Source organism: Arachis stenosperma, chromosome 4 (genome assembly GCF_014773155.1).
Source record: "Arachis stenosperma cultivar V10309 chromosome 4, arast.V10309.gnm1.PFL2, whole genome shotgun sequence".
Lineage (NCBI taxonomy): Eukaryota > Viridiplantae > Streptophyta > Magnoliopsida > Fabales > Fabaceae > Arachis > Arachis stenosperma.
Genome location: NC_080380.1, coordinates 100,131,921 through 100,155,050, shown reverse-complemented (window position 1 = coordinate 100,155,050; position 23,130 = coordinate 100,131,921).

Genomic DNA, 23,130 nt, shown 5'->3' with positions numbered 1-23,130 from the left:
CCGACAGCTCAATGAAACAAATCACGTTTACTTTTTTACTTTTTTTTCCTTTTGTAAAACTTAATGACTGTAATTCAATGTAAGAGAAGTAGGGAAGGAAGTATGTTTTTTGTTACATGTGTAATTAATAATTGCAAGTTCCACAAAAGTAGATTGTGAAACATTTTGAAGTGCTTGTCACGTCTTATAAGACAAAAATATTGCAAAATTGTATTGCTAAGAGTTAGTGAACTATGACTTTACTATTCTGGATCATGAATGTTTTGAAGACACGTGTTTAAATTCTAAAAATAATACGTATTTATATAGAAATAATACTTTTTAAGCGTGTGATTTTTTTAATACATACAACGGGACAATTATACTAGATGAATGTTTAAAATTTAGGGTTGTGAAATGTTCTAAAGAATTTAGGAAGCAATTTTTATTGTTACTAATCTCTAGAGCCTATTAAGCAAATTATATTATGACTTGTTTTGGTTCATTTCGTCATCGGTAGTTCAATTTTGACTGCTTCGCTTCCAAGGACGTTGTTTCACTTAATTATTTGATCTTTGCATGTTTACTCGTACTGCACACAACTGTTGTTGTTCTGCTATTGATTTTTATTTTTCTAAATTACAACACAGATAGTAGTATCGCAAGGTTCATGGATGCTTGGATTAATACGAACAGTATGAAATTTGTTGGAGTTTGGTCATTGATATTTTAGAATTCTTTTGTTTATTTATATCTGGTTCATGTGATTGACTTTTAATTTCTATGCATTAGGGATGTTCAATTTTGTAAGAAACCATCAATGCAAAAAGAGAAGGCTTTTTGTGGTGGCTTTACTAGATATGAATTAAATGGGGGTAAATACTAAAGTTGCATAATTTTTTATGGCAACATATTTATGACTTTATTATTCTGTATCAGAGGTTGTAAAGACTCATGTTAAAATTTTAAGAATAATACATATTTATATAGAAATAATATTTTTAAAATCATGCGAGCGGACAGTTATACTATATGAATGTTAACAATTAGGGTTGTGAAATGATCTAAAGCATTTATGAAGCAATTTTTAGTGTTAATAATTTCTAGTGCCTATTAAGCAATTTTTATTATGAATTGTATTGGTTCCTTTCGTCATCGGAAGTCCAATTTTTACTGCTATCTTTCTAAGGACCGTGTTATGCCCAATTTTTTGTTCATTGCCTATTTACTCGTATTGCGCACAACTTTTGTTGTTCTGCTGTTGATTTCTATTTTTTTTAAATTACAACACAGTTAGTAATATCACATGGTGCACGGTTGCTTGGATTAAAAACGAATACAATGAAATTTGTTGCAGTTTTGGTGATTGATTTTTTTGAATTATTTTATTTATCTATATCTGGTTTATGTGATTCACTTTGAAACTCTATACACTATGGATAATGTGTCTTGGGTGTCAAGACTTATGATTGAATGTTTCCTGATAACCAAGAACCTGCTTTGAGTTTTAGTTGCTGAATAGCATTAAGATGGAAAAAAAGGTAACCAGCGTTTTGTTCTTACTAAGTATTAATTCCTTTTTTTATAACTTGTATTTTGTTTCATAATAGAAATTAGTGGAGACGCGATGTTCTCCATGCTACATCAACAGGATGTTTACCCACCTTCAAGAAATAAATGCCGATGCGAAGCTAACTGAGATTGACGCAATTAGGTTTGGATTTGTGAAGAAGATTTTGCACTGGGCAGTGAAGCAGAAGATAATGATTCAACTGGCCAAGGCATATGATGTGGAGACAGACACACTTATAGTGGATGTCGGGAACATCCGAGTTAATGCTGAGTTAATAGGGAGGGCATTAGGGATACGGTCCAGTGGTAAGCTCCTTATTTTTGCTTGTGATTTTTTTTGTCATATATGGTTCGGTGGGTTTGCTCTTAGCTATCGTTAAATTTAGGGTTAAGTATTCTTTTCGTCCCTAAGGTCTGAGGCCAAAATCAAAATCATCTCCGATCTTTTTTTGTTATTAAAATCATCTTCAATGTTACAAAACGTTAAAAAATCATCCTTTTCTACTTTAATTTTATTCTTTTTACCAAATTACCCTTAATAATATAAATAATATTAAAAAAATAAAAACAAACCCTTCTCTTCTCCCCCCTCGTCGTTATCTCTTCCCTTTCTTCTCTCTCCATCTCCTTCCTCATACCCCCTCCTCTGCACCCCACTTCCTCATACCCCCTTCCTCATGGCACAATATCAATCATCTAAAGAAACTTCAAAGCTTGATGTTTTTTGGGTCTAGATAATAAGGCTCTATTGAAAGTTGCTGAGAAATTGGAGCTAAAGGTAATGATTGAGAAAATAGAATCTTCAACAAGCATTGATGATGTTCCTACGGTGTTCATTTGATCAATTTCACTTGAGCCAATACAAGAGCCAGTAACACTTTCAACTGGCCAAACCTATGAAAGATCCAACATCGTCAAATGGTTCTCACTTGGCCACAGAACTTGTCCCATAACATTGGGTTGATGATGATGGTGGAAATTCTCTCACATCAAACAATACTCTCAGCCACTTGATCCTTACTTGGTTCTCTCACAAGTACATAGCCATGAAGAAGAAATTAGAGAATGTTAAAAGGTAGGCTGAGCTTTGAGGAATTGGGGAAGGGGATGGGATGCCGGGGGTGGGGTGTTATGAGGAAGGGGGATTGGGGAAGGGGATGGAATGGGGGGTGTTATGAGGAAGGGGGAGTGGGGCGACAGGTGGAGTGGGAGAGTTTTTTAATATTATTTTTATTATTTATATTAGTTATTAAAGGTAATTTAGTAAAATAAAATAAAATTAAAGTAGAAAAGAACGATTTTATAACGTTTTGTAACGTTGAGGATGATTTTAATAACAAAAAATGGTCGAGGACGATTTTGATTTTGGCCTCAGACCTTAGGGATGAAAAGAATACTTAACCCTTAAATTTATTCTATATACTTGTTTGACGCTGAAATGTAGGTGTTGACATTCCGAAAATAGAAAAAAAGAATACGGCTCACCTGGAAATCAAAGAGCAATTTAAGAAGAAAACAACCACTCAGCTGCGCGACTTTGTTTATGCCTGCCCTATGGACACAGAAGCGGATAGGATGAATTTTAGAAGGTACTTCATATTGGTGATCTTAAAGATGTTCCTCTGTCCAACCAGTCAACAAACCATTTCTCCGTGGCACATACCTCTAATTCTGGATGTCTCTGGTGCACGAAATTGTGATCACTACTTTTCACAACTCAAATAATCCCCAGTAATGAATCCAAAAACTTGGTGCTCAATACCATGGTATAAACATAATTTCACAACTTCGAACAACTAACCAGCAAGTGCACTGGGTCGTCCAAGTAATAAACCTTACGCGAGTAAGGGTCGATCCCACGGAGATTGTTGGTATGAAGCAAGCTATGGTCATCTTGTAAATCTTAGTCAGGCAGATTCAAATGGTTATGGATGATATATGAATAAAGCATAAAGATAGAGATAGAGATACTTATGTAATTCATTGGTGAGAACTTCAGATAAGCGAATGGAGATGCTTTGTCCCTTCCGTCTCTCTGCTTTCCTAATGTCTTCATCCAATCCTTCTTACTCCTTTCCATGGCAAGCTGTATGTTGGGCATCACCGTTGTCAGTGGCTACAGTCCTGTCCTCTCAGTGAAAATGTTCAACGCACCCTGTCACGGCACGGCTAATCATCTGTCGGTTCTCAATCAGGTTGGAATAGAATCCATTGATTCTTTTGCGTCTGTCACTAACGCCCAGCCTTCAGGAGTTTGAAGCTCGTCACAGTCATTCAATCATTGAATCCTACTCAGAATACCACAAACAAGGTTTAGACCTTCCAGATTCTCTTGAATGCCGCCATCAATTCTAGCTTATACCACGAATATTTCGATTAAGGGATCCAAGAGATAAACATTCAAGCCTTGTTTGCTTGTAGAACGGGAGTGGTTGTCAGGCACGCGTTCATAAGTGAGAATGATGATGAGCATCACATAATTATCACATTCATCATGTTCTTGGGTGCAAATGAATATCTTAGAACAAGAATAAGCTGAATTGAATAGAAGAACAATAATATTTGCATTAATACTCGAGGTACAGCAGAGCTCCACACCTTAATCTATGGTGTGTAGAAACTCCACCGTTGAAAATACATAAGAACAAGGTCTAGGCATGGTCGTGAGGCCAGCCTCCCAATACATGATCAAAAGACTCAAAATGATCAAGGATCAAAAGATTCAAAGATCTAAAGATGATCTAAGATCCCGAGATAAAAATACAATAGCAAAAGGTCCTATTTGTAGAGAACTAGTAGCCTAGGGTTTACAGAAATGAGTAAATGACATAAAAATCCACTTCCGGGCCCACTTGGTGTGTGCTTGGGCTGAGCATTGAAGCATTTTCGTGTAGAGACTCTTCTTGGAGTTAAACGCCGGCTTTTGTGCCAGTTTGGGCGTTTAACTCCCATTCTTGTGCCAGTTCCGGCGTTTAACGCCGGGCATTCTTGAGCTGATTTGGAACGCCGGTTTGGGCCATCAAATCTCAGACAAAGTATAGACTATTATACATTTATGGAAAGCCCAGGATGTCTACTTTCTAACGCTGTTGAGAGCGCGCCAATTGGACTTCTGTAGCTCCAGAAAATCCACTTTGAGTGCATGGAGGTCAGAATCCAACAGCATCTGCAGTCCTTTTTGGTCTCTGAATCAGATTTTTGCTAAGGTCCCTCAATTTCAGCCAGAAAATACCTGAAATCACAGAAAAACACACAAACTCATAGTAAAGTCCAGAAAAGTGAATTTTAACTAAAAACTAATAAAAATATACTAAAAACCAACTAAAACATACTAAAAACATACTAAAAACAATGCCAAAAAGCGTATAAATTATCCGCTCATCACAACACCAAACTTAAATTGTTGCTTGTCCCCAAGCAACTGAAAATTAAAGAAGATAAAAAGAAGAGAATATGCAATGAATTCCAAAAACATCTATGAAGATCAGTATTAATTAGATGAGCGGGGCTTTTAGCTTTTTGCCTCTGAACAGTTTTGGCATCTCACTCTATCCTTTGAAATTCAGAATGATTGGCTTCTATAGGAACTCAGAATCCAGATAGTGTTATTGATTCTCCTAGTTAAGTATGATGATTCTTGAACACAGCTACTTTATGAGTCTTGGCCGTGGCCCAAAGCACTCTGTCTTCCAGTATTACCACCGGATACATACATGCCACAGACACATAATTGGGTGAACCTTTTCAGATTGTGACTCAGCTTTGCTAGAGTCCCCAATTAGAGGTGTCCAGGATTCTTAAGCACACTCTTTTTGCCTTGGATCACAACTTTATTTCTTTCTTTTTCTTTCTTTTTCTCTTTCTCCTTTTTTGTCTTTTTTTTTCTTTTCTTTTTTTTTTAGCTTCTTTTTTTTTGTATTCACTGCTTTTTCTTGCTTCAAGAATCATTTTTATGATTTTTCAGATCCTCAGTAACATGTCTCATTTTTCATCATTCTTTCAAGAGCAAACCAATCATGAACAACAAATTCAAAAGACACATGCACTGTTTAAGCATACATTCAGAAAATAAAAGTATTGCCACCAAATCAAAATAATTAATCTGTTACAAAATTCAAAATTCATGCAATTCTTCTCTTTTTCAATTAAGAACATTTTTCATTTAAGAAAGGTGATGGATTCATAGGACATTCATAACTTTAAGGCATAGACACTAAGACACTAATGATCACAAGACACAAACATAGATAACCATAAGCATAATTTTCGAAAAACAAAAAAATAAAGAACAAGGAAATTAAAGAACGGGTCCACCTTAGTGACGGCGGCTTGTTCTTCCTCTTGAAGATCTTATGGAGTGCTTGAACTCCTCAATGTCTCTTCCTTGCCTTTGTTGCTCCTCTCTCATGATTCTTTGATCTTCTCTAATTTCATGGAGGAGGATGGCATGTTCTTGGTGCTCCACCCTTAGTTGTCCCATGTTGGAACTCAATTCTCCTAGGGAGGTGTTGATTTGCTCCCAATAGTTTGGTGGAGGAAAGTGCATCCCTTGAGGTATCTCAGGGATTTCATGATGAGTGGGATCTCTTGTTTGCTCCATCCTTTTTTTAGTGATGGGCTTGTCCTCATCAATGGGGATGTCTCCCTCTATGTCAACTCCAACTGAATAACAGAGGTGACAAATGAGATGAGGAAAGGCTAACCTTGCCAAGGTAGAGGACTTGTCCGCCACCTTATAAAGTTCTTGGGCTATAACCTCATGAACTTCTACTTCTTCTCCAATCATGATACTATGGATCATGATGGCCCGGTCTATAGTAACTTCAGACCGATTGCTAGTGGGAATGATTGAGCGTTGGATAAACTCCAACCATCCCCTAGCTAGGGCTTGAGGTCATGCCTTCTCAATTGAACCAGCTTCCCTCTTGAATCTCTCTTCCATTGGGCGCCCTCTTTACAGATGTCTATGAGGACTTGGTCCAACCTTTGATCAAAGTTGACCCTTCTAGTGTAAGGGTGTTCATCTCCTTGCATCATGGGCAAGTTGAATGCCAACCTTACATTTTCCGGACTAAAATCTAAGTATTTCCCCCGAACCATTGTAAGCCAATTCTTTGGGTTCGGGTTCACACTTTGATCATGACTCTTGGTGATCCATGCATTGGCATAGAACTCTTGAACTATTAAGATTCCGACTTGTTGAATGGGGTTGGTAAGAACTTCCCAACCTCTTCTTTGGATCTCATGTCGGATCTCCGGATATTCACTCTTTTTGAGTTTGAAAGGGACCTCGGGGATCACCTTCTTCAAGGCCACAACTTCATAGAAGTGGTCTTGATGCACCCTTGAGATGAATCTCTCCATCTCCCATGACTCGGAGGTGGAAGCTTTTGCCTTCCCTTTCCTCTTTCTAGAGGTTTCTCCGGCCTTGGGTGCCATATATGGTTATGAAAAAACAAAAAGCAATGCTTTTACCACACCAAACTTAAAAGGTTTGCTCGTCCTCGAGCAAAAGAAGAAAGAAGAGAGTAGAAGAAGAAGAAATAGAGGAGATGGAGATGGCGTATGGTTCGGCCAAAGGGGGAGAAGTAGTGTTTAGGTGATTGGTGAATGGGTGAAGAAGAGAGAGAGTAGTAGGGTAGGTGGGGATCCTGTGAGGTCCACAGATTTGGAGGTGTCAAGGAAAAGTCATCCCTGCACCAAATGGTGAGCAAAATTGCTCTTTATGCCAATTCTGGCGTTAAACGCCAGGCTGGTGCCCATTTCTGGCGTTTAACGCCAGCTTCTTGCCCTTTCCTGGCGTTTAACACCAGTCTGGTGCCCTTTTCTGGCGTTAAACGCCCAGAATGGTGCCAGACTGGGCGTTAAACGCCCATTTGCTGCCCTTGCTGGCGTTTAAACGCCAGCAAGGTCTTCCTCCAGGGTGTGCTGTTTTTCTTTCTGTTTTTCATTCTGTTTTTTCTTTTTCAATTGATTTTGTGACTTCTCATGATCATCAACCTACAGAAAACATAAAATAACAAAGGAAAATAGATAAAATATAACATTGGGTTGCCTCTTAACAAGCGCTTCTTTAATGTCAGTAGCTTGACAGTGGGCTCTCATGGAGCCTCACAGATACTCAGAGCATTGTTGGAACCTCCCAACACTAAACTTAGAGTTTGAATGTGGGGGTTCAACACCAAACTTAGAAGTTGGTTGTGGCCTCCCAACACCAAACTTAGAGTTTGACTGTAGGGGCTCTGTTTGGCTCTGTTTTGAGAGAAGCTCTTCATGCTTCCTCTCCATGGTGACAGAGGGATATCCTTGAGCCTTAAACACAAAGGATTCTTCATTCACTTGAATGATCAATTCTCATCTGTCCACATCAATCACAGCCTTTGCTGTGGCTAGGAAGGGTCTGCCAAGGATGATGGATTCATCCATGCACTTCCCAGTCTCTAGGACTATGAAATCAGCAGGGATGTAATGGTCTTTAACCTTTACCAGAACATCCTCTACAAGTCCATAAGCTTGTTTCTTTGAATTGTCTGCCATCTCTAGTGAGATTCTTGCACCTTGTACCTCAAAGATCCCAAGCTTCTCCATTACAGAGAGAGGCATGAGGTTTACACTTGACCCTAAGTCACACAGAGCCTTCTTAAAGGTCATGATGCCTATGGTACAAGGTATTGAAAACTTCCCATGATCTTGTCTCTTTTGAGGTAATCTCTGCCTAGACAAGTCATCCAGTTCTTTGGTGAGCAAAGGGGGTTCATCCTCCCAAGTCTCATTACCAAATAACTTGTCATTTAGCTTCATGATTGCTCCAAGGTATTTAGCAACTTGCTCTTCAGTGACATATTCATCCTCTTCAGAAGAAGAATACTCATCAGAGCTCATGAATGGCAGAAGTAAGTCCAATGGAATCTCTATGGTCTCAATGTGAGCCTCAGATTCCCATGGTTCCTTATTAGGGAACTCATTGGAGGTCAGTGGACGTCCATTGAGGTCTTCCTCACTGGCGTTCACTGCCTCTTCCTCCTCTCCAAATTCAGCCATGTTGATGACCTTGCACTCTCCTTTTGGATTTTCTTCTGTATTGCTTGGAAGAGTACTAGGACGGAGTTCAGTAATTTTCTTGCTTAGCTGTCCCACTTGTGCCTCCAAATTCCTAATGGAGGACCTTGTTTCAGTCATGAAACTTTGAGTGGTTTTGATTAGATCAGAGACCATGGTTGCTAAGTTAGAGTGGCTCTGCTTAGAATTCTCTGTCCGTTGCTGAGAAGATGATGGAAAAGGCTTGCCATTGCTAAATCTGTTTCTTCCACCATTATTGTTGTTGAAACCTTGTTGAGGTCTCTATTGATCCTTCCATGAGAGATTTGGATGATTTCTCCATGAAGAATTATAGGTGTTTCCATAGGGTTCTCCCATGTAATTCACCTCTTCCATTGAAGGGTTCTCAGGATCATAAGCTTCTTTTTCAGATGAAGCGTCCTTAGTACTGCTTGGTGCAGCTTGCATTCCAGACAGACTTTGAGAAATCAAATTGACTTGCTGAGTCAATATCTTGTTCTGAGCCAATATGGCATTCAGAGTATCAATCTCAAGAACTCCTTTCTTCTGATTTGTCCAATTGTTCACAGGATTCCTTTTAGAAGTGTACATGAATTGGTTATTTGCAACCATTTCAATTAGTTCTTGAGCTTCTGTAGGCGTCTTCTTCAGATGAAGAGATCCTCCAGCAGAGCTATCCAAAGACATCTTGGACAGTTCAGATAGACCATCATAGAAAATACCTATGATGCTCCATTCAGAAAGCATATCAGAGGAACACTTTTTGATCAATTGTTTGTATCTTTCCCAAGCTTCATAGAGGGATTCTCCTTCCTTCTATCTGAAGGTTTGGACTTCCACTCTAAGCTTACTCAATTTTTGAGGTGGAAAGAACTTTGCCAAGAAGGCATTGACTAGCTTTTCCCAAGAGTTCAGGCTTTCTTTAGGTTGTGAGTCCAACCATATCCTAGCTCTGTCTCTTACAGCAAAAGGGAATAGCATAAGTCTGTAGACCTCAGGGTCAACCCCATTAGTCTTGACAGTGTCATAGATTTGCAAGAATTCAGCTAAAAACTGATGAGGATCTTCCAATGGAAGTCCATGGAACTTGCAATTCTGTTGTATTAGAGAAACTAATTGAGGCTTAAGCTCAAAGTTGTTTGCTCCAATGGCAGGGATAGAGATGCTTCTCCCATAGAAGTCGGGAGTAGGTGCAGTAAAGTCACCAAGCACCTTCCTTGCATTGTTGGCATTGTTGTTGTTTTCGGCTGCCATGTCTTCTTCTTTGCAGATTTCTGTTAGATTCTCTATAGAGAGTTGTGCCTTAGCTTCTCTTAGCTTTCGCTTCAAGGTCCTTTCAGGTTCAGGGTCAGCCTCAATAATAATGCTTTTGTCTTTGCTCCTGCTCATATGAAAGAGAAGAGAACAAGAAAATATGGAATCCTCTATGTCACAGTATAGATATTCCTTGAGGTGTCAGAGGAAAAGAAAAATAGAAGGAAGAAGTAGAAGAATTCTAACTTATCAAGAGAGATGGAGTTTGAATTGTGCATTGAGGAATAGTGTTAGTCCATAAATAGAAGGATGTGAGAAGAGGGGAAGAAATTTTCGAAAATTAAGTAAAAGATTTAAAAACATTTTGAAAAATACTCATTGATTTTCGAAAACTAAGAGTGGAAAAGAAATCAAGTGATTTTTGAAAAAGATTTTGAAATTAGAAATCAAAAAGATATGATTGAAAAATGATGGTTTTAAAAAGATGTGATTGAGAAGATATGATTTGAAAAACAATTTAAAAAGATTTGATTTTGAAAATTAATGACTTGGCTAACAAGAAAATATATGATTCAAACATTAAACCTTTCTCAACAGAAAAGGCAACATACTTGAAATGTTGAATCAAATCATTAATTGATAGCAAGTATTTTTGAAAAAGGAAAGAAATTGATTTTGAAAACATATGATTGAAAAGATATGATTTGAAAAAGATTTGATTTTGAAAAATTTTGAAAACCTAAAAAAAATTTGATTTGAAAACAGAATCTTCTCTCTTGTGCCATCCTGGCGTTAAACGCCCAGAATGGTGCACATTCTGGCGTTTAACGCCCAAAGCACTACCCTTTTGGGCGTTAAACACCCAGCCAGGCACCCTGGTTGGCGTTTAAACGCCAGTTTGCCTTCTTCACTGGGCGTTTTGAACGCCCAGCTTTTTCTGTATAATTCCTCTGCTGTATGTTCTGAATCTTTAATTCCCTGTACTATTGACTTGAAAAGACACAAATTAAAAATATTTTTGGATTTTTAATATTGAGGAATAATCAAAATGCAACTAAAATCAAATAAACAATGCATGCAAGACACCAAACTTAGCAGTTTGTATACTAATGACCCTAACAAAATGAGAATGCACATGAGAAACAACAAAACACACAAAACAAGAGAATTTAAAGATCAGAGCAGGGAAATCATCAAGAACAACTTGAAGATTAATGAAGACACATGAATGAATGCAAGAAGAACAGAAACATGCAATTGACACCAAACTTAACATGAGACACTAGACTCAACAAGAAACATACAATATTTTTGGTTTTTTTATGATTTTGTAAATTTTTTTGGATTTTTCGAAAATTAAGTGGAAAAGAAAATAAAGGTATCAAAATTCTTAATGAGAATTCCAGGAATCATGCAACGTTAGTCTAAAGCTTTAGTCTAAAGAAATTAGACATGGCTAGCCAAGCTTCAGCAGGACATTGCATTCAAGAGCTAAATTGATGAGAATCAATCAGCTTTGGTGATGATAAGAACATCACCTTGAAACACTAGAATTCATTCTTAAGAACTATGAAGATAAATACCTAATCTAAGCAACAAGATGAACCGTCAGTTGTCCAAACTCGAATCAATCCCCGGCAACGGCGCCAAAAACTTGGTGCACAAAATTGTGATCACTACTTTTCACAACTCAAATAATCCCCGGTAATGAATCCAAAAACTTGGTGCTCAATACCATGGTATAAACATAATTTCACAACTTCGCACAACTAACCAGCAAGTGCACTGGGTCGTCCAAGTAATAAACCATACGCGAGTAAGGGTCGATCCCACGGAGATGCTTTATCCCTTCCGTCTCTCTACTTTCCTAATGTCTTCATCCAATCCTTCTTACTCCTTTCCATGGCAAGATGTATGTTGGGCATCACCGTTGTCAGTGGCTACAGTCCTGTCCTTTCAGTGAAAATGTTCAACGCACCCTGTCACGGCACGGCTAATCATCTGTCGGTTCTCAATCAGGTTGGAATAAAATCCATTGATTCTTTTGCGTCTGTCACTAACGCCCAGCCTTCAGGAGTTTGAAGCTCGTCACAGTCATTCAATCATTGAATCCTACTCAGAATACCACAGACAAGGTTTAGACCTTCTGGATTCTCTTGAATGCCGCCATCAATTCTAGCTTATACCACGAAGATTCCGATTAAGGGATCCAAGAGACAAACATTCAAGCCTTGTTTGCTTGTAGAACGGGAGTGGTTGTCAGGCACGCGTTCATAAGTGAGAATGATGATGAGCGTCACATAATCATCACATTCATCATGTTCTTGGGTGCAAATGAATATCTTAGAACAAGAATAGGCTGAATTGAATAGAAGAACAATAATAATTGCATTAATACTCGAGGTACAGCAGAGCTCCACACCTTAATCTATGGTGTGTAGAAACTCCACCGTTGAAAATACATAAGAACAAGGTCTAGGCAAGGCCGTGAGGCCAGCCTCCCAATACATGATCAAAAGACTCAAAATGATCAAGGATCAAAAGATTCAAAGATCTAAAGATGATCTAAGATCCCGAGATGAAAATACAATAGCAAAAGGTCCTATTTGTAGAGAACTAGTAGCCTAGGGTTTACAGAAATGAGTAAATGACATAAAAATCCACTTCCGGGCCCACTTGGTGTGTGCTTGGGCTGAGCATTGAAGCATTTTCGTGTAGAGACTCTTCTTAGAGTTAAACGCCGGCTTTTGTGCCAGTTTGGGCGTTTAACTCCCATTCTTGTGCCAGTTCCGGCGTTTAACGCCGGGCATTCTTGAGCTGATTTGGAACGCCGGTTTGGGCCATCAAATCTTGGGCAAAGTATGAACTATTATACATTGATGGAAAGCCCAGGATGTCTACTTTCCAACGCCGTTGAGAGCGCGCCAATTGGACTTCTGTAGCTCCAGAAAATCCACTTTGAGTGCAGGGAGGTCAGAATCCAACAGCATCTGCAGTCCTTTTTGGTCTCTGAATCAGATTTTTGCTCAGGTCCCTCAATTTCAGCCAGAAAATACCTGAAATCACAGAAAAACACACAAACTCATAGTAAAGTCTAGAAAAGTGAATTTTAACTAAAAACTAATAAAAATATACTAAAAACTAACTAAAATATACTAAAAACATACTAAAAACAATGCCAAAAAGCGTATAAATTATCCGCTCATCAGTCTCAAATCCCAGCAAATTTAACTGGGCACAGAAGACATTCAAGTGGTTGGGGAAAGCGATAGAAACACACCAAAATAAGAAGCTTGAAACTTGTGGCGGCTGCATGGTTGCCCTGATGGTAACTTTAATTGTTCAACTACTTATTTATCCAACTTGCAGTTATGTTGAAGTAATTAACCGTTCAACCTTTCCATCCAGCTCTTGTACTTTCAGCGGCTGAGGCATGGTTCCCTAGAGCGCTGTCGAGAACCAGAGCCATGGGTGACTGCATGAACTGCATCAGAACTTGAAAAAAAGGCAACCAATGTCCTTGATGAGGTACTAAGATTGATGATATATTCTCTGTTATATTATAATCCAATTAAAACAGTTAGAATTTTCTAGCGTGGGATTTCGGATGATTGTTTTGTAACATTAGTTGAGATTTTCATATTAGGGTCCCATCAGAAATAGGACAAAAGTTTGTGAGGACCCTAAATTTCGAACCAGGAAGAAGGGTGCAGAATCCACATAAAAAAAAGAGCAGAAAGAGAGAATGCGAGAATAGAGCAGTTCAGAAGGTAATGTGGCTTTTGGAATGTAGAGTACGTGCAACATTAAAGCCATAGGCGGTTAGATCATATGATACTTTGAAGTGTTTATTTCTAATTGCACAACTGGAGGCATGCTCCTTTAGCGTTTGGATGTTTTATAGGTTTCACATCAATGTACTTGTATGTCGAACTTAGTAAAGTTGTTCTATGAATTTCTCGCTGAATGTACACAAGAATGCAAGGAGGCATCTGTTACAAATGGGTACTATAAGAAAGCAGCTGAAATGCCATCAAGGCCATTTGAATAAAAAATTCCTGGAAGCCATACAGCGGCACAAGGGGTGAGTTCATCTTTTTGTAGGTATAGGCTGGTTTCATGAATTTATTACTCTGATCTCATGTTAATATTGTTGGGGTTGGATGCCAAATATGGTTTTGTGCTTTGTTAGATGTATTCGATGTTCAACTCTAATTGTATTTGGCATGGATATTGACATAGTGATATGTAGGTTCTTATAGGAAACAACATAGCCTTTTTACGAATTGATTTTCTGTTGTTATCGTTGATTTGTATGCGAGTTTATAACAAAGTTGTTTCTTTCTAAAGACCTGATAACTTGGTGGATATTCTATACCCAGGAAAGAAAGATAGGCACGTGAAGAAAGCTGCCAGTCGTCAGACCAAAATCCGATAAAGGCAGCAGTACAGCACCTGTTGCCTAGAGGCGCAAGGAGAGACTTGCAGTTGTTTCCGACTCCGACGATGACGACCACGTGCCAATTGCTCCAAGAAAGCGCCGTCTATTTCATGATAGCTCGAACCTGCCTGGCGAGCAGCTAAATCAGGATGCCAAACCATCAGATGCGCAACAAGTGGATCCAGTTACACCTTCCACAGAACTTGTACAAGTTACTGAATATGATTTTGACAGGTAAGCTCTATCAGTTAACATCTGTAGTAGATATATATTGGCGATATCTTGCTATTCGTGTGGTTTCAATCCAAGTGCTAATTGTGTTGTCTAACTTTGTTGCTTTCGATGCAGAGAGTTTGACTTGAACTTTGTGCAATGTCCAGAAATGGAGGAGATATTACTAAAACTAGAACAGAAGAGATACAACAAGCCATTAGATATGGAACCCCTGAAGACAGTGACGCCGAAGAAGTCTTGCTGCTAGACCCCGAGTCCCGAAAGGCCTAGATTTTTGCTTGGCTTGATATAGCTTGAGAATTCACCAACCACACCCCCTATCACAGCAGTACATCCAAGTCTTAAGGATGTCAAGTTAGGAGAGGATAAGGAGGACATGGTCATAGGTTGGATTCTGAATTCTTCCCTCAACGAAGAGGAGCTGTTGGCCACCTACGAAGGTAGGCCATATCTTTGGCTGTTGAGGAAGGATCTATGTACATTGAAAGCACATGGGTGGGTCAACAGCAACGTAAGTGCTTAATCTGCATGTTTTAGTTTCACTCATTGCGTTCTTCGTACAGCTTATATTGTGCGTTTTAATTTTGAATCGCAGATCATTCAATGATGCACAGTCCGTGAGATTCAATCGTGATTTCTATTGTGTTTGTCCGGGAATATTGGTATGAATAATATACTTTTTTCGCAACTTATTGTCGACACTTTATAGCTGACTAATCCTCTGACAACAGGAAATAGTCATACAACAGCATAACCTCAATTCGTTCCATAATGGGCCAGTTCCGGTGTATGAGGGCTTGGGTCCAAACTTTGGAAAGGATACCAAATTCTTTAATAAAGTGAATGCAGCAAAAAGAAAATGGGTGAGTCATTGGTATATTTTACGTGTTGCATGATACAGCATATTTAGACGAGAATGTATTTGTCGGTGTCAATTATTCTGCATACTTTGCTAGGTGTTTGTTGAATATATAGGACAATTTCTCGTGTATTTTCGTGACCGACTTGTTACCTAGTACTTGTTGAATAGTATTCATCATAATTGGGACGGGATTTGTATCTCCTATTGGTGCCCGTGAATGGGGATAATTGTTTCACTTGTGTAGGATTTGATCTGCTTGTCCTGCATAGTACACCATGGGAGTAATATTTGACTCTATTGTTATACGTGAATTGTTGTCACAGTGGTTTTTTCTGATGTGTTCAAGAGGACATTGGTGGCTGTATGCATTTGACGTGGCAAGAAAAAAGATTGTGCTAATCGATAGTCTTCATGATGAGGCACATGACGATGCACGGAAGAAACTAGATTCATATGTGGTAAGATAAAACACCCCCTTAAACATTATTTATGAATACATGAACCACATTAAACATATGCTGAAAAGATATTGTTGAGTGATTTACAGGGACGACTAATTAAAGACATAGCTAAAGTGGCCATTCCAACATATGTCCGAAGTACGAATGGCCCAATGTGTACAAATGCCAAAGTCCCCATGCAACCAAATGGGTAAGTAGTACCAAGCAACAAACCCAATAAATGAATCCATTGACAGTAGCTTTAGCATTGATATTTTATTGATGGCATCATTTTTACTTGATTACGTAGTTAAGATTGTGGCATCTATGCCGTTAAATTCATGGAGACATGGACCGAAGATTGTAACATAGATGAATGGAATGAAGTAAGTTAATCATTCGGCCTCTGTTTAATTTGTTTTTACCATTTCATGTTAATTTGACACATTAAACAACGTACTAATATTTTTAACACTACATAAGAAATGCTTCTGTCGATGAGACGTGAGCTGATGTTGGATATTGTCATGGGAGCACACAATGAATCAATTGAGCCTGTGCGATCTTTGTTGGAGCAAAATGACAGACGTGTATGCCGCAACCGTCAAAGATATAAGAAAAAGGTGGTTAAATCACCCTTCACAGCACCAAGCACAAGGACATTGATGAAAAGAGTGGGAGAATTACCTGTGAAGAAGAACCGGAAAGGGAGAAAGCAATTCTTGACGGCTTCTTTTTGTGTATATTGGTTAGAGTTTTGTTACAACATACTTCCTAAATTTTCTTGGCAATTTTAATTTCTAGGGTTTATTTATTTTGCAAATCATCTGATTTTCTTCCATGTAGTTAAGGGTGCCTAAAAGCTAATAATAAAGAACAACACAGGTAATAAAAGTATCCATCCACACACAGGTTGAATCACAATAAATAATGGAAATAACCATTTGCTCCCCTATTAAATCGAACATCCACCTTGTACTACTTGTAGCTAATAACACACAATTTCTTATTCTGTTAGAAATAACCATCCAACACTAATAGAAATAACCATCCACTCACCTACTGAAGCGAACATCCACATTATAATTCTTGTAACTAATAACACACAATTCATAATCCTCTTAAAAATAACCATCCGAGCACCAATAGAAACAACCATCCACTAACATACTGAAGCGAAAATCCATATTATAATACATTTAAATAATCACAGACATCATGCTAATCCTATAAGAAGTAACCATCCAAACACCATAAAAATAACCATCCATTACCATATGAAATCGAACATCCAGGCTATGCCACTCGTAAATGATCACACACAAAATCCCAATTATATTACAAGTAACCATCCAGATTATACGGCATGTATTCATCCAGACATTTTACAACCAGTTAAACCACATAAAAAAATATAAACACGCCGGCCACGTGAGTAGCAAGAAGCTAAGGTCACGGAATACCAGTTTCATAATTTTTTGACCATAGACAACCCAAACAAAAAGATAACCATGAAACATATATATTGAGTTGTAACACCTAACAAAATGGACCTCTAATATAAAATAATGGATTCTATATCCTAAATACTCTAGGTATTATCGAAAGAGTTTAACATGGACATGAATTCACCAACTCCTTGCTTAGCAATCTGTTGAGCAGAAGCATCCAAATCTTGATTTCCAGTAGATTCTACATGATTATCCTGAAAAAAACAAACTCAAACAAAAACAAGTCACTATTGACATAATAAAAACCGTAGTAAAGGTGAAGTTTAAATTTAATTCCTATATATAACTTGCCTAAACTCTTCCGCTTTCTCTGCATGGATTTTCTGATTAATTTATCCAATTCATATCCGAGTCTTTTACCTTTTGGACGACCCTTTGTGGTTACCTTTGATGGGGGCATGAATGTCCTCTTTGCCCAACACAGTTGAAGTGTCTGTGGCGATGCTATTATGTGCATTAGCGACGGTCTTATTCCGCATCCTGGCACGGTATTCTACTAGCTTGGCCCTTGCATCATCCAGAGCAGCATGCAACATGTCTGCTTCATCGTCACAATCCACGAATTCCTGCGCAACGTAGTAGAAATGTGCACACAAATCTCTAAAAATGTTGTGGCTTTCATCTGAACATCTAACGTCGTGGCTACTCTTAATGTAGGTGTGCTTGTAGTTTATGTTCTTGCTCCAACGAGGTAGAACATAGCAGGAAGGCAAGTCATTCACTTTGTAAGATGAAAGTACCACAGACAATGGCAACATAATATACCTGCACTCTCGAACAACTTACATCACATCGAACCGCATGAGTCAAATGGTCAAAATGGACGTCGTATGTAACATACCGGGTCGTCTCATAGACTAGTATTTCCTCTTCTACCTTTACCAAAGCCGACTCACTCTATTCATACACGACACGAATAGTGCAATTAGCCTTTTTGCTAAACTCCATTTAGACATCCCTAAATATCTCGTTGGTGTACTCTTGTTGAAATCATCTCTCGATGGCTGATCTAGTTGCACATGGGATTAGACCTCTCGAGTCTGCAGCATCATCCTCCAGTTCCTTCTGCTCCATCGTTCCTAGCACATTGTCAAACTCGTGGACGAACTGGAGCAAACTAGTCTTGCAATTTAAGAATCCACCAAAGAATGAATGCATACCCTCACTCCTCTGCGTACTCCTTATGGAAGCCCAGAATTGACCGATGAAAAAGATCGGCACCCACATGTGTCGGTCCTCAAACAGATCTAAAAAGCAAACAAACCCACCAAAAATAAAACCATCCATAAGAACATATTTTCATAATAGAATACAAGGACACAACAACATTTAAGCACTTACGACACCTGATTTTACTAAAAAGACACAAACCTGATAGACATCTATTGTGATGTAAGTTAAACTCATCAATGAACTCGGCCCAATGATCCTTAAAATCCTAAACTGACTGAGAGTTCCATATAATGTGATTTAACTCAACATTCAACTTTTTGAACCTAGCATAACCTGCAAGCTTATTCTGTATCTTTTTTGTTATATGCCATATCCACCAACAGTGTCGTGTATTGGGGAGGACTTTCTTAATTGCACTAAACATAAAATTGCATTGGTCTGTGATGATGCCCTTCGGTGCAGTTCCCATGCACTTCAACCATTGTGTGAACACCCACTCAAAACTCGAGATCTCTTTGCTGCCTAGCAGAGCATAGCCTAGCAAAGTAGACTTACCATGGTGGTTCACACCAATGAAAGCAGCGAACGATAATCCATGCCTAAAGCAAGAACAACCATATTTAGAAACATCCAACTAATAAAAAATAATTAAATAATTAAATAACATGAATATAAATACATTTTACCGGTTCGTGCTGTATGTGGTATCAAATGAGACCACGTTTCCATAGTATTCATAATACGCCCTACACCTTGCATCCTCCCAAACTGCACTCGTAAACTTATAATTATAATTCACATTCACTACGTAAAAGAAGTTCGGATTTAACTCCTTCATTCGCATGAATTAATTCAGCATCTCCTTGACATCTGCGTTGACATTTATGGATCGGAACCTTGATGAAATGTAATTCCTGACGTCCTTCTCTGAGAAGCCCAAGTTCAAAGGCCCACCAACTTCATTGGATAATGCTAGAAAGGTCTTGTTGGGTCGAATGCCCGCCTCATCATTAACCTCAATGATGCACTTCGCATGCATTGTCAACTCCCTGTTCGCGTGGTAGTGCACCGCCTTCTTGGTTGAACACGGGTGCGAGTGATTTAGTTCAACCTTCAATAAGATCCAATCTTTCTTTTCCCTGTCAAACTTTGCATATATTCTTATTCTGCACCCCACAGCTACAATAGTGTTCTTTCGTATGGGTGCTTTGACACGTGACCTGCGGAAACCCTCCCAATTGCAATAGATAGATTGGTTGATCGGTTGCTTTGTCATCCTGTCAAAATTTGTGGCCCATATCTTACTTATGAAGCCAACTTTCTTTGCGTATCTCACGTAAAAATCCTGGGCCAGCTTTAAATGCTCAAACCGTATCCCAACTCATGGTATTTCATCTTCAGCAAGGCAACTATGATTTGGTAACTGGGAATCAGTTCAAAATAGACATCATTTGATGAACATGACGATTAATGGTCAATTCAAACATGCGGTTAACCAAAAAATAACAACAAACTAGAGTCCAGACCTTATCAACAAGATCCATGTCATCACATCCCAACTCAGTAATTTCTGTACATTTTATGGCCTACAATCAAACATACACAAAGTAAATACATACTATAATAAAATATCGACTAAATACATTTTATTAATACTCTATTTAAAAATATGATACTAAAATTTATTAATATACATAAATTAAATAAAATTAGAATAATGAGACTATACTCATACAAAGTGGCGCCTTACTAGTTAGTTATATTTTAATTATTTATATAGAGAATGCATAAGTTCACCACATATAAAATATAACTACACAAAATAAAAGAGAGTCTTCTACTATGCTGTGAAAAGTCTAGTTATTATCTCCTATAATTTTCTTACATATTTATCCACATTTGTTAGTACATGCATGGAATGGGAGCATACAGATGGGGATTCTTAACATTCTAGTCGCAACCATGGGCAAAATTTTCTCATTTAAGACTAAACATATTAAAAACATCTCAAGTTAACCTATTAAAAAAGTAATGTAACAATTTATCATCTCCAGTAAATAAATTTCCATTTTCATCTTCTTTAAAGCTTGAACAATGGTTTATTGTAACAATGGTTCTTTTGTAGCTAGTAAGTAGTAACAACTAACTAGGACATTGTATTATGACATCCCACCATTCTAAAAATGAAATTCTTTTTAAATAGAAAAAAATGAAACTAATTTTTTTACATGATCATCCACTTATATATTACACTTTCACTAATTACTACATGGACGGACAAGAACACCATCCAAATTTTACCTTTTGTTACAAAATATCATCATGGGTTAAGAATGATGATCTTTTAATAACCATATAATTTATATGAAAATAAACATTCGTCTGAATGAAAGAACATACATTGGTTACCTTGTCCGACTGTTCAATTTCCCCGTCGACCGAATTGAGCAGGTTGTCAATCGAATGCATAGTAATGTCGTCGGTGAAAGAATCTGGCACGAGACAACTCGGTTCAACGGAATTGTCTTCCATTAATATGGCTGTGAGAAATCACGTACGTATGAAACGGGAGCCGCCACTCTCCCGTGTATTACACCGGATCAGTCAGTGACGACGAGGCTGCAATGGTGGAGGCCATGGGCTGCATAGGGTGTGATCGCGGTGACCAATGGCAGGCTGCACGGTGCGCGGGTTGTGGGGTGTGGGGAAAAAACTTTTTCCGCTTGGTGGGGCTGGCCGGACATTGACACAAATGGAGGCAGCGTCAGTCGTGGGTAGGCGGGGAAGGCTAGCTTCATTGTTGGGATGGTCCACCTAGAGAGGGAGGAGATATGGTGTGAGAGGATAAGAAACATGTAACTGTTTTGTATTCAAAAACCTGATTTTTTAAAATTTGAAAAATGGTTTTTATTATAATTAAATTAATTAAATCATTAATTACATTTATGATTAATTTACTTTTATAACCCCATTGTTCATATTGTTCACTAGTATTATTGTTCACCTATACTTTTCCAATCTTTAATTCTTTATATTACTTTTAAGATTTTCTGCTATAAGTAGTAACATTGGCACACTATCGCCACCCTGATAACACATAAGATACTAACAAGCTTCCCTCTCGATGGCAAGTGAAATTAAAATCATGAGAAAAGAAGAAGATGAAACTACCCTTCATGCACCATCAGACAGGCTCAACTACTTCCCAAACGAGCTGTTGACTATGGTCATCTCTTCCCTCTCCGTCGTCGAAGCCGCGAGGACAAGCACCCTGGCAAAATCATGGTGGGGATTGTAAAGGCACGCCGCATGCTTCGAATTCGATGAAACTACCATGCCAAGACCTTCCATATTGCCTGAGAGACAACTTGGTACTGGTAGGCTATATGGCACTATCATAGGTATGGTCTTTAATGGCTATGTTGGTGATTTAACAAGTGTTAGCTTCAAACACTTCCCTAGGAGCATTGACGTTGGCGAATTGGAATTTTGGGTTGACTTTGTTCTGAATAAATTCAAAAAGATAAATTCTTTGAGCTTAGAATGTGAGCGTTTGGTTGTAGAACCTAAACCCCCCCCCATTTTTTCCTAAAGGGTCTAGAATAGTCAAACTTAATTTCTGTCCTATGGTTTTTTCAAACCTAAATTCATTCGAGTTGACCAATTACACGATGACTACGTCAATGCCAGAAGCTTTTAATGGGTGTGGCTGGAAATTGAAAATCCTAAAGTTGAAGAACATGCGTATGAGCGATGACGCCATCAATGGGGTTTTGCGCAAATGTATGGGCTTGGAGAGTTTGAGTATTGTTGAGTCAAAGGGGTTTAAGACACTTGAGATTAACAATCCATGGCTTAAGTTCTTGGAACTTGGGTGGTTGATTGTGAATGAGGTTGATCTCAGTGTTGAGGGACTTGAAACCTTGGTTGTTGATTCTTTAATGTGTCCACCAAAGGGTTTGAAAATCTATACAGTTAACCTGAGGATTTCACACGTTTCTTTCAACTCAATTGCTCAGAGAATACGTATCCGTTCATATGACCAACCTCTTGTGAAAATGCAAGATATTTTTTAATATTGCAGTGATCTTTTGGTAATTAAGTTCTCTCTTCATCAAACCTTTTTTAATTAGCAACTCTAGTGTATTCCTATATACTCTGAAGACTATGATAACGGTTGTCATAGTTTATTGTGAATCTTAAAAATTTGAGTTAGCCATTTGAAGGGGAGTTCGTTAGGGGTTAGATATAGAGTTCGCCAGGGATGTGCCGAACTTGCTATAAAGAAAAAGAAAATCGTATTTGAGAAATTAAAGTTGAAAAATGGAGTTTAGGAAAATAATAATTTTTTTATTTTATTTCAAAAAAAAAACCTTTTTAATTGCTTTCCGAGAAAAAAAATAATAAGTTAACATAATTAAAATTTTGGTATTAATATCTTTAGTTAACATTTTTAGAATAACATACTGCATCTATCGCGGGTTTGATTCTCCTTATCTTTGGTAATATATATATATATATATATATATATAATTTTAATTTTATCAATTTTTGTTGTTAAATATAATTTTAATTCCAGCGTAATTCATGATTTTCTGTTTTAGT